This window comes from Varanus komodoensis, unplaced genomic scaffold, assembly GCF_004798865.1.
Source record: "Varanus komodoensis strain SLA01 unplaced genomic scaffold, ASM479886v1 scaffold2, whole genome shotgun sequence".
Taxonomy (NCBI): Eukaryota; Metazoa; Chordata; class Lepidosauria; order Squamata; family Varanidae; genus Varanus; species Varanus komodoensis.
The window spans coordinates 50,645,625-50,659,557 of record NW_025335568.1 but is presented as its reverse complement, the minus strand read 5'-3'; positions in this window follow the sequence as shown (position 1 = coordinate 50,659,557).

Genomic DNA, 13,933 nt, shown 5'->3' with positions numbered 1-13,933 from the left:
CAGAATGTGTGACTGGCCCAAAGTCATACTTATGAATGAATGGGGACTAGAACCCAGATCTTCCAGGTCCCCAGTTCAACACTAACCACCACACCACTCTGGTTGTGCAATTGAATATATAAAAAAGCAGACAACCCCATGCCGCACCCCTAGAAAAAATGTGTGTCAAAGAGCTGTTCTTAAATATGTAAAGAATGGCAAAGCAGAAGACTTGGCAAAGTGGCAGGTTTAAAGTCTCATTTAGAAAAGCCCTTCGTCTTTAGCAGATTTATCAAAGAGCTGCTTTAAAGAGTAACAAACGCCCTGCTGGGTTTTAGGAATTTTGTGGCTTCTGGAAAGTGGCAGCAAATCCTAAAGAATGAAGATTTTAGACTATATTGGTGCCATTTCACCCACACTAGGGTCTTGATCCTGTATTTTGCTCCCTTTGCTTACTTTTAAATAAGGGGGGGGGGAACCACTCAAGCATAGTTGCATGTGATATATCAAAGGTAACATTTATTGTGACCCTGAAATGCTAATTCTGACCTGGTGAAAAATGGCAGGGTTGGTCTAGACAGATACTTGATTTCTAATCAGAGAAGTAACTGCTTTGGATGTTTTAGGTGGAAGATATTCTGCATTGGTGTAGGACAGTCTTTCCAAAAGGTGCCCTCAGAGTTTGAGACTCACAGAAGCCCTGACCAGTGTTGACAGGGCGAGGCCAGTATGGACATTCGGGCAGCAGAAACGTCTGCATTCTTTCCTATGATTCATGGATTAATAAGTGGATTGCGTTAATAAGTGGATCCTTAGGCCTTTGGAACAGGGTGGATTGGATGGGAAGAATGAATAAAGGCACAAAGAAAAATGTTCTACAACTCCCAGCATCCCCTGGCTAGCTGTGTACTATAAGGACTGTTTCAGATACCATGGAAGGGTGAAGATATTCGCTTTTGTTCATGTGTTTTTCTGGCATAGACTCCATTAAAATTAAGAGTAAAACCTACTTTTAAAAAGAAGCTATATAGCAGCCTTTCCCACGTGATGTGTTAAACTACAACTCCCATTTTCCCCAGCTAGCAGGGCCCTGGCATCTTGGCACATCTGGAGGGCACCAATTTGAGGAGCGTACACATGGTAGGAAGCCAAGGCCTCTCACAGCCACCTGATGTTTGTACATGGAATTAAAACAGGGCCATTTTCCCCATTGCTTTTTATAGGGCTGATTATAAAAACATGAGAAATATGCTGTAGCTTTAACTAATCCATTAACGACTGAAGGAGTCCTAAAACAAGAGATTAAAGGAAGGGCGTCTGCTGTCGAGACGAATCTCTCCTACTAGGAGCAGGGAAAGGTGGGGGAGGAGTCATATTTAAAATTGGAATATATAATTTAATTCTTTGATGCTGACAGAGAGTGCATTTGGAGAAAGGGAAGAACAATAAGGCTCTTGGATCTGTCACTGTAGCTAAGGCTCCCATGCTGTGAGAGAAGAAAAAAAGCTTGTCACTGCTATTCCCAAGTGCCCTCCCATTTTTGCAGCCACCCTCCCTTTTTTTGTATTCTGTGGGCATCTAGGCTCACTTCAAAGTTTTGTTCTAAGCAGGTGCTAGATTATACCCATTGTGGCATCTGACAGGGAGCCCAGCAGGATCACACTGATTATAGTGGTAAGAATTTGCAAGCTGTTCAAAATGCAGGAGAGCATCAATAGCAGAGCAAACGGGCTTATGCCCTTTTTACTGCTGTTTCCCATTTTCCTGAAAGACCAGTAGGAAATAAACTTGGTGGCTTGGGAGGGTGTGGTGGCTCCAAATGAATTTCACTGTGCTCTCTCGACTTCTCAGCTTAAATGTTTGGTAGAAGTGACCAGGACACGTGAAATATGGATTAGAGGGGAAAGCTACAATTGCAAATGCATTCAAGCTGTATCTGCCCTATCTCTCTGGCACAGAAAGGTTTGCTCCGCTGATAGTCTTCCTCACAATCCACATGCAGTTATTGTCCTCTTGCACAATAAAATTCCTGTACAAAACCTACACTGTACAAAACCTATATTTCAGTGAAAGAAATCAATGTCACTTTGATTACCTCTGCCATTTGAAAATCTGCAGATATGTTTCAGCTAATCAAGTTGTTTTAACAAAACAGATCCTTATTCATTCTGTGTTGCTCTTTCTGTGAGGCTAACCCAGGTTGCATGCAGACATTATAACAGATCATGATTTAGCCAAGCCTTCCCTTGGACTCATATGATACATTATGCCTTCCTTAGCCACAAGGAAAAGCTTTTGTTGTTGTTATTGCATTACATGTATATCCTGCTTTTTTTTCTTCTTGCAACTAACTCAAAGCAACTTACAAGGTTCTCTTTCTCTCCATTTTATCCCCACAACAACAAACTTGGGAGGTAGGTTAGACTGAGTGTCTTTGAGAGGCCCGAAGTCAATCAAGTTTGCTTCATGGCTGACTGAGCCATCCAGAGTCAAATCCATCACTCTAACCACTATACCACAGTGGCTGTCGGCAGGTTTTGCTTCTCTTTGATTAACTAAACCCTACCCTGCAGTTTATTTTACCTACAATCTTTTAAAGAAACCAACTTCATAAACAACGTTTTGTAGTTAGCATCTTTTAAACACACCACAATTAGGATCAGGTTTGGACCACAAGACAAGCTGCAGTTAGGGAACAAAAGCTTCCATACTTCATGCAGCTGCCATGGGGAAGTGCCTGTATAGATTTGGGATCCTGGTGCACAATCCTTGGGGAAGCTACAGCTCACTCCCATCATAATAAACTACGATTGATCGTGATGCAGTCATTTTGACTACATTACTGAAGCTATGTGAAAGACAAAGGATTTTTGTTATGCAGAGAGTCAGAAAAAATGCAGGAGCTGGAAAACTGTGTCAAATGGTTCAGTACATAACATACCATACACTATTAATTCCTGTCTTACTGCAAGTTTTTGTTTATTTTCCTTTTGGCTTATTGAGATAATGCCTCATAAGGGGCTGTGAAACTCCAAGGATGCAAAAGGTGCCAAATTCTGTGTGGCGCAGCTCTGTGATATAAACCATATGGAAATCTTAGAAGGAACCATAGGCCTGCCAGTACTGAAGCCAGTGCCCAGTATGTGTATTAGGAAACACAAAAGATTACAAAACTCCCTTTCACTATTTGAATACTAATAATCCCAACCAGCCCCTGCTCATTGGGAATGAGAGGAGAAGATTTTAGAGTTCTGACACTTCTCTCTTTTAGATTCATTTAATGCCATCACTATCCTGAATATTAACACTTCTCTGGTGCTGGTGTTTTCAAAATGGTATAGTAATTACACAAGCAGAATAAAGTCACAATTTTGCAGTAAATGAGGTTAAAAATGACCAAATGGAATTCTCCTAGCTCTTTCTCCTTTTTCTTTTTTTTAGCCAACAGTATTGCTTCCCTATATTTCCCAGGAGATTATTTAAAATTTAATTTTGTTTACAGAAGATCTGCAGGTTAGTAAGAATGTGACCATAAGGAGGCAGCCCATCCTCAGCTCTGGGCTTCCTTCTGTTATGTGTTCAACAGTTAAAAGAGCTATGCTTTTTGCTTTATGCTGCACAATGAAACAAATTACATTATTTGTTATTTATAATTTTAAAAAATTAAAAGGCACATTTTTAAATGAACGAGGACACTGAACATGCAAAATAGCAGAAGCTAATTGCATAATATCACCCCCCCCCCTTTTTCCCCCTGTGTTTTCAGAAAAAAAAGTCTCCCAAAAACCACCCCCCCCCCCCGCAACAAAACCCCATTGTGCAACTGTGTGTGGATGGTGTACACAGGAACACCCTTTTTGTGATACACCAGTGGGCTGTTGCGTGTTATTTTTGAAGCACAATTGCTGTTCTGCGGGCCCGACTTATCCAAGGGAGTGCAGGATCCAGTGTGTCTTGCTGTAATCAGGGCCACACACCAATGCATAGGGTTGTAATTGTGAGGGAAATAGGAGGAGGTTGTACAGCCACGTGGTTGTTATCATTTCTCTGTGTGCTGCAGCACCTGCTGCAAGCACAGTGCATCGCTGCCGTTGCAGGGGGAATGGAAGGCCGTGATGCTAGTTAAGGTTTCTTTTTTGAAAAGCCCATCGCTGCATATGCACCTTTGCATCTGTGCAGGTTTAAAAGTAAACAGTGTAGCTATTCATAGCTGCACAGCTGTGAAGATGCATAGTGATCCTAAAAGATGGAGCCTTTTCTGCCTGCGAAACCCCCACCCCACAATGCCTGAGAGCAGCTCATGCCAAAGGGCTTGTCTTCTAGCTAGCAGGCACTGAGATGGGACCTCCAGAACCCAAATCTGTGTGAGGAAAAGATGAGCAAGGGAAGGAGGAGAAGAAAGGTGCCTATTTCTGTGAGTTGCGTGGAGAAGAATCCTCGGTCTGTTGAGAGGAGAAGGGAAGAGGAGGAGTTGAACCCCTGTGGCAAGCAAGCAAGTGGCCACGTCCTTCAGCCGGTGAGGCATGAGCATGTGTCAGGGCAGTGCTGTGCACAGAAGGGTTACAACATGGGTCCTCAAACTATGGCCCGGGGGCTGGATCCGGCCCACCATGCCCCTTTGGACCTGCCATGCCCACACCACTGCCCACCTCGCCCCTCATGTGGGGAGGCAGCAGTTTGCTCGGTTTGCTTGCTCAGAGAAAACGATCCACAAGTGAGCAAGCTGCTGTGTCATGCGCACGCCTTGTGGCGCGTGCCTGCAGGTGCTGCCCCCATCCCCTTGCCAGCCCATGCGCACTGCCGGCACCACCTTTCTGGCCTGGGCCCAGCACTGGCCCCCTGGTTAAAAAGTTTGAGGACCCCTGGGTTACACTGTCCATTCAGAAGTGCCTGGCTCAAATTCACTGTGGGCCCCACGATTCACTCAGGATGCAGTCCTTAGCAGACTTCTCAGAAGGCATCCCCACCCCCTTCAGTTCAGTGTAAATTTAGGGGCTGCAGAAGGCAACCTGAAATATACGGAGAAGGTGTGAGAGGGAAATGTTGTGAAGCAGGTCCTACAGCAGGTCCTACAGCCACTCCGACTGGTGAGGGTTATCCCACCACTAAACTGGAGCTGCTAGCACATGGAAACCCCAATTACAAAAAATGCCCATCAGAATAGCAGCTGTGGGGGGAAAACTGAATCCTGAAGGAGGACAGGGCAGGGAGGGTGTCATGAGCTGTGCACTTGGGCCAGGTGTTACGAGACTGGAGGAAGCCACCCATGTAGATTAGCCCTTCTCTATCTTTTCCCCCTTGACAGATGTTCTCTTTTTCATGGTGGGAAGTTAAAAAGCCAGGAAGAGTAGGAGAGGAACACAGCAGATGTGCAAGTGGAAGATACAGCTGTGTGGCTTTCCGTACATTCATATAGATGCACCAGGATCATTGCATAATAGACATCTGGAAGGGTGCTGGAGCACAGCAAGGGATGGAAGCTTCTGCAGCTGAAGCTAAGCAGGTCCAGGTGTGGTCAGTTGCTGAGCCTGCCTGGGAACCCCAGACATGCTACCCTGAGATTCCTGGTGTGGGCAAGTGGGACATAAGGGAGCATATTGTTTTAAATGTATATAGTTGGCCATACCAAGTGGCATGCTGAAAATCACCAATTAATGTGACATGAAAGCCTGTGATGGGCAAAAGCTGTGACTAGTTGCTGCCACGTCATCCAAACCCACCCCCGGTTACCCGGAGTATCTTGTTTCTCCAAACAAGCCACCCTGAGAACTCCTGTGCTGTTCTAGGGGTAGCTTTTACCCATAGTTTGACTGCACCCGCTCTTCATGAGATCCCTTGGCCTTCAACTTCCTTGGCAATTATGGCAAGCGAGCAAAAACTTTCTGATTTTCCCAAGCTGGCTCCAGCCTCTCACAATACCAGCCACTCCGCAAGGTGCCCAAGCAACATGAGGGGTGGCTGGTGCTGTCTCCTTCCCTTCCCCAACATGCTTCCAAGCTATCTTGGATTTTCCATTGCTTTTAGAGGGGGAGGCAGTTTATCCCCAACCCCCAAATCATGAAAGCCAGCTTTGATAGCCACTGACAGCCCTTTCCAAATGTGGAGCTGTCTGGCTGGCAGAGAGCACAGGGAGGCTGAGCAAAAATGGGCACACATGTTTACTTTCATTTTTAAAACAATTCTTTTAGGTGCAGTTGCGAGACCTCAGGGACTCGAAGCTTCAGTCCAGGGACCTGCTTGCTGTCAAGGTGCAGCAGGTACCAACCTGGACAATGCCCAGAAGAGGCTCCAAATGTCCCCTCCCTCAATTTTGGATTTTCTTGATAGCTGTGGGAAGACAAGCTGTCCAGAGAAACCAAACACATGAGGGATCTTTGCAGGCAGAAAATATTTTTTTGTGGGAATTTAGACCCCTTTGTTCAAATATCTTCACCCCCACCCCATTATTCCCCATTCTGAAGCCCATTTTGCACTTTGCTAGATGATTGAGAAAGTTCAAAGTGCACCTTCCTTTTTCTAGAGTCCATTTAAAAATGGCAGTTTGACAGGGCAATGGGCGTTCTTTTCAGCCATTTATGGCTGTCTATGTTCCTGTCAAAACCCCACATAGCCTAGTTAGAACCCCTTTTACAAATGTTTTCAAAAATGAAAACTGCAACAACCTCACTACCCTCTCGTCTTCCCCCCTGGCTAGAGGCGAAAATGGCTTCACCCTTCAAGGTTCTACAGTGAATTCCACAGAAAATGTTCTTTTCTAACCATGCCATTACTGAAAGCACAAGGACCTTTTAAAAAGCAGGTCCCCTCATCCCAATACTGTTTTGACCCGGTAAAGTGAATGCCTTTGTAACCCAGGAGGGAGTGGCACCCACAGTGATGCGGCTCGCAGATGCATGCCAGGTGAGGGTCATGTGGAGTGCACAAAATCTGGGTGAAGTAACCTCGAGCACAGCAGTTCAATCTGCTGCTGTCCCTTTGCTCTCTCTCTCTCTCTCTCTCTGTGTGTGTGTATGTGTGTAAAAGGAGGGTGTCACAGTCCTGTGCTGGAGGCTACAGTCCCTGCATGCATGTTTCCTTCTCCAGGGAACATGCCTGTGCAAAGAAATCTTCCCTCCTGTACCCATCTAATGAGGACAACAGGTGCAGTTTGCTTTACATTTCAAGCGTCAGAGCCCAGAATAGTTACAAATTACACGCTAGAAGAGGGTAAGTGTCTCAACTGGCAAACAAGGCCAAAGTACACTTCATATTAACTGGCTTTTGCAAACACGTGTTTAGCGCCTGGGCCATACTGAGAGTTGTAGGACTTTTTTTCCCTGCTACAGCTGCCCAGTATTGGACCCTTAATGTAACATGTAACATTTTGCCCTCATGCAAACACAATTCTTCATGCTCTCATGTCCTTTCCTACTTCCTGGAATTAAATTCTTCTCTCCTCCTCCTGTCTTTTATTTCTTTCTTCTCTAATGCCAGCTATAAGTTCAGAGTTGACTAGAACAGCAAGTAAGCAGAGTGAAGTATCCAGCTCAGAGAGGGAATTTAGAGTGTAATGACAGAGTAGCAAAGAGTTCACTGCTTAATTTATATTATATTTTTACTCTGAAAAGACTTCAGTGGATTACTGAAGCAAAACAAAACAACCCACTCACTGAAATATAACAGGCTAACATCAACACTGGGTGCTTTCAGACATGCTCTGTGTGTATGTATGTGTGTGTGCAGACACACAAACACACACACATTATACACATATAATGATTAACAGAATTTTATGGGAGGTCCAGATGATAGTATCTTCCATTTATTTATTAAAGCATTTTTATGCTGCCCCATTCGCCGAAGCCTCGGGGTGGCTCACAACATTTAGAGCTCTCTCATTTCCCCACTGCTTCCTCTGCCTTTTTTCTTACTGGGGTAAAAATCTACTAAGGGGAAAAGAAGACCTAATAGCCTAACATGATACCTTTTAAGTGTGAACACTAGGACTTCTCCGAGGTGAAGTGATGCACACCGATCTTGTGCATGCCCTGTGAAAAGTGAGTAAAGACAGTATGATATCAAGCAACCCATGATAGTGTTGTAATGGCAGAGATGCTTCTAGTGGATACTTCCCTAAGGTGCTACTTATGAATCACCAGAAAAAAATACATGCATCCCCACTCTATTTCCATATGCTAATTCATATGAACAGATACAAACTGAGAAATAATTATTGCAATTTAAATAGAGATACAGTACATCTCACTATAGTCAGGAAGGCACTGTCATGTGGCCAGGGTGACTCGTACAGTCTGTGGTTCAGATGTTGCCAGTGGGCATCTTCAAAGCCCATGCCTGATGGTTCATTCTCCTTAAACTGGGCTTGGACTGGATAGCCTTTCAAATAGAGGATGTCTTCAAAATAGTGCTCTGGAAGCCTTTCAAATAGAGGATTGTCCTCTGTAAAAGAGGATACATGGCCACCTTTTATCTTTTATGTGACCTGCTAGGACTTCTGACATAGTCAGAAGTCTGAGTCTGAGGGAAAGTCATAATGAAACTGCTCCTGGATTACAAAATTAACATTGAAAGGGCCCACAGACCACCAATATTCTGAATGGTTATACGCACACTGTAGTAACTTGTGTGATGGCCATTTGTGGTCTGTCTGCACATTTAATAGAATATCTTAGGAACATATTGGACTGGATCGTACCATTCCATATTGAAGTGGTGGGGATCACACTCTTGAATGTTCCCTGATCTATCTTAAAAATTTCGCGCATACAGAAAACTAGCATAGCAAGAATGGGCTTCATTTGACTCTTTCAGGTAAGATTATTTCCCTTCTCACCAATGCAATAGTTCCTTTTTTAATTTACAGGGTGGTTTTTTTTCTGTATAGCAGAATACATTCTGCTGTATAACAGAATACAAAGGGCTGGCTGTATACATTCTGCTGTATACAGAATGTATTCTATATAACAGAATACAAAGGGCTGGCCCAAACATTTTGCAGCCTGAGCTGAAGGACTTGATCCAAGCTCCACCCCACATCCAAGAGGACTGGAAACTGAATTCTGCTTTCATGCGGGCAATGGGACAACATCTTCCAGCAGTGTGCTATCTGGAGGACACACATGCAGCTCTGTCCTGCAGCACTTCACTGCCAGTGCCTGTCCCCAGCATCCGTCATCAGGAGCTTTGTTTTGTTTATCACAGGACCAGCCCGATGATGCAAAAGTGCAATCCTTTCCTGTTATCTATGTTGTCAAGTTAGCATTTTACCCTGATGTGTGCATGGAATTTTCAGAAGCACGCAGCACACCAGTACATCAAAAACAGCCTTGCCATTCACAGAATCATAGAATGGTAGAGTTGGAAGGGGCCATGAAGGCCATTGGGTCCAACCCCCTGCTGTTGCAGGACACCAAGTTACACCATCCCACTTGGACGGCTGTTCAGATTCTTTTTAAATGTCTCTACTGTGGGAGAGCCCACCACCTCTCTGGGCAGCTTGCTTTTTCCAGTGGTGAAGCACCACCTCCTGCAACCCAGTGCCATTGGCCATGTGACAGCGTGTGATGACAGTGGCAGCCCAACACATCTGGAGGGAGGGAAGCCAGGGTCATACCTGGTGCTATCTGGAATTCCATCATCATGGCCCCTTTGGTAAGGTTGTGGGGATGCGGGCAAAAGAGTGGATCCATCCTCAGAATGCCTTTATGACTGTCAACACGAAGCACTGCACAGAGTGGACATGCACCCTCTTTCACAAAGGGTCATCCTCTGTTTCAGAGGCCCCCCTACCAACTCCAGTTGAAAGACAAAGAACCATTGGAACTGTTGCCTTTCCTAGTTAGCACCTGAACAACTGGACTGCACAGGCAGACACATGGATCACCTTGTCATTCTTCCACACTATGGGGAGATGTACTGTACTTCTATTTCAATTATAGTAAGTATTTCTAAATTCTGTCTATACATATATATTAGCATATGTATCTTTTATGCAAGCCAGCACTGCCTTTTTCAGTGATGCGTCTCCAGTTCTTTTTTTCATGGGCACCACACTTGAAATGTACCCTTAATTATTTTATTTAGCACAGCATTGCTTCCTCTTACATGCTGTCTCTCTCCTCCTCCCTCTCAATATATATGAAGCAATCATGAGAATTATGTAAAGTAGCCTGCATGTGCTCGTGTTTAACAGATAATGAAATAAATAGGTCACAAGCAAAACACACTGAAGGCAAATCTGTGTTTTCGGTGGGCCCAAGCTTTGACTTTCAAGGAGCTTCTCCACAGACTCGGAGGGGTGGGGAGATGTGCCACTCCGTGACTAATCCCTTTGCCACTGCCTGACATAAACATGTTTTTAAGCTCTTTGTGTAGCTGGCAGGGAACGCATCGTTCTCTTTGTCATCGGCCCAGCATACTTGTGAGAATGGAAGAACAATGCCAAGAAGGAATGAAACTGCAGCTTATTCAGCTGTCTAGGGAAAGCACCCTGTATGTTACTAAGCTCTAATTGCTCAACCCCCCCACCCCCAAATAAGGGATGGAAACTAGAAGCAGAGAAGGCAGAAGCGGAGGCCACTGGCACAGATCCACTTTCTCTTTCTTCTTGAAGGTTATTTTTAAGGGCTTGGCCACTTTTACATATACCTCATCATCTTTTGAAACCAAAGACACTCCCTCCCCAGGCCATCCCTGTTCATCCGAAAGGGTCCACTGCTGCTCTGCCCTTTCTTCAAACCAGTCAATTCATTTCCAAGTGTCCACAGCTAAGAAGCATCAATGGGAGGCAGGCTTAACTTTGTTTTATTTTTGAAGGTGTGCAGCTTCAAAGCAGCTGGAATAATCTTCCAGCTTTATAGAAACTGGCTCCCATATTGTCAAGCATTAAGACACTCTTAATCCTTCCTTTCTACAAAGACTGACAGTGCAGCATCAACAGAAGCTGTGCAGATCTTGTATTGTGTTAGGAGCCCCTTTCCTCCTGTTTACACATGTATGCAGGATTCCTACTGCTGTTGTATTTCTTTTAGAAAAGACAGTGAAAAGACAGAATTTAAGCTGGACAAATTGGCCTGCATTCTCAGAACTTGCAGATATTTAGAGCTGTGAGCTTTGGTTCTCTCCAACTGAAGGTTGTTCCAGGGCATCATAGGGTCCTTCTCCTTCTCCTTCACCAAGGGACAAATAACTCATTGGGGAAATCTAAGCTCTTTCTAGATCTTTCATGTGTGTTGAATACAACGTGGCAGCAATATAGACTCTGTTTCTGCTTCTGTTCCATCACTGAGGCAATGAGGATCTTACTATGAAAGCTTCTTTTATGCATAGTCACCTGGAGAAAGGATAGCCGTGCCCATTTTGGGACACATGGAGGGAGAAGCACAAGTTACTGATGTCTCTTCTCTTCTTTTGATCATCTGAAGCAGCTCAAGATGGAAGCCATGAGCTGAACTTCCAAAGGGTCCTCTGACCCAAGGGAAGTTAAGACCCCAACAACATGCAGTGTACTTCCCTTTCCATGCTTTGGAAATAGTGTGCTCCCCTTTCCATCCTTTAGGTTTGTGACATCAGCAACCCCAGTTACTGTATGGGTGAGGTACACCTTCCATCAGTTTTCTCTCTGTGTTGTGAAGGCTGCACCTCTTCTTTCATACTATGACATTTAGGAAATCACACTTTCTTTCACCAATCAGAAATAATGCCCCATTTCCCAGCTTTAAAAAATTAAAAATAGAAAAACAAACAAAACTGAAGGGTCATGACATCATCAAAAGACCCTGTAAAAATTGTGAGCTGAGAATAATGAGTAAGCAAACAAGAATGCCTTATATTGGAACACTAGAAAGGACACAGGCTGTTATTCCTTGTGATAGGCTAATAGTCTGATGCCTCTCAATTGCTATGTCTTGCATAAATTTTAGGGTCTTCTACTCTTACCTAGTCATTGAAGTAGCACCTTCTGTCTGCTTCATTCCAGCATCAACAACCAGGGAATTCTGGGCTGGCGGTTGCACTATTTAGATATGGCTTGTTGGTTACAGTCGTCCAGTCTTGAGCTAACAACTGTGTTGCTTCCAATACATACTATCTTTGCCATTCCATTACCTGCAACGTGACCTCAAATTGTACAGGAAGATAAACAGACTTCCTAAATGGAACAGATTAGAACTATTCATCTGAATGTGTACTTTGCTTCTTATTCTTCTTGCAGTATTTGATAAACTGATGCTTTCTCTTTCTGTGCATTTGCTAGATTTGCATTTGTGCTTCTCCTCAGACTCAGAAGTCCCATTCTGACACAGTCCGGGATCATCTGCCCTAAATAAGAGAAGACATTCTCATCACTACTGCTTTGTGAGTCAGCCCTGATATGAAAGCACAGGTAAAAACACAACAAAATACCCATTTTAGCCTGAGCTGCCAAGCTCAGTCAACATGTTCCTAAATATATGAAAGAATATAGCTTCATTCTGAAGAAATCCAAATATGAAGGAACTCCTGGTAAAACATATCCCCTCTGTTCCAATCATAGATACCCCCCTTTTTGTGAAGAAAAAGAAGGCCATACAATTCCTGGTTGACTGCATTTCGTATAGATGGTGATTTGAAGAAAAGAGTCGTTCTTACTCTTGCATGCTGGTCTTCACACAGATATCCCTTGTAAAGGGGAGCGTTATGTAGGGATGTCACCAGATAATGTCAGAAGCCTATCTGTCTATCAGGAAAGGATACAGGTGAGGGTCAAAAGAATAGCTGCAATGGCTAAGGAGCCTCACTGACCTAGAAGTCAGCAACCTCCCTTGATTAAATATAAATTCATAGTCCCATGCCAGTTTGAATTAGTTACATATGGAGAAGTCTGGCGATGTGCAAAAAAGACCTTTGATACTTTAAGTTGACGAATAGCGTAATTCAATGCTCCATGACCTGGTAATCTCCAGCTTTCTGGGCCTACAGCTCTCCTCCTCGCCAGCTGTCATAGCCAATAGCTGCATGGACTGAACGTGATAGGGGTTGTAGTCCAAAATAACTGGAAGTCACCAGATTGGAAGGTTGTGTAATTAACTGGGCCTCAAAAATGCCTCTGACATTTCCCTGTGAATTTGATGATACTTTTATAAGGTCATGATTCCTGAGCAATACACATGCAGAGCTAGGAAAGACAATGGTTCTGATCATTCATAGTAGAAAGGTATTTCAAGGTATTTTTTTCTACAGCGAAGCTTAATTTTACTCCTTTCTCCCTTTTCCTCATTTACTAAATTCCCTGACAAGTCTTACACCAGTAAAAACAAGCAAGGTTCTTGTGGAAGCTTAAAAAATAACTATTGTGTCATAAGCTTTTCTGAACTGGGGCCAAATACACTAGGGAAATCTTTGGACACTGAACTGGAACAAACAGGGACCAACAAGGGATAGACAGGAAATGGAAGTAAAATTGGAATGCATGAGATGGATTGAACCCAAGTGCACAAATATATGCAATTTAGTGCATGAAGGGATTTAGAGCCCCTTAATTCCTTGCATATGTGTGCTGATCTAGAAATCTATACCTAGTGTTGGGGATTAGGCTATTGAAGAACATCTTTTGCATGTGTATCATGCAGATGACCTGGATCATGGACATGTTCACTTTGAGGGGTCCCATACGGTATGGACTCTACCCGAAAAATGTCAAGGAGGTTATTAAGGCTCGCTATCCTATGTACTGAACCTTCATAACCTCCTTGCCATTCTTTCAGTGGAGCCCATACAAGACAGGTTCCTAAGCACTCCCTCCCATACATTGCTGCTGAAAGCTGCCTTCCCACAGGTCACAACTGGGCCAGCAAAGGGGAAAAGGAGGACATGACAGGAGGTGGTGATGCCAGGAGGCTGGAGCCATGTAGTTGTGCCAGTTCTAACCAGTGCCCCTTGCCAGACCTGATTCAGATGGTTGAAAATGTCTATCTAG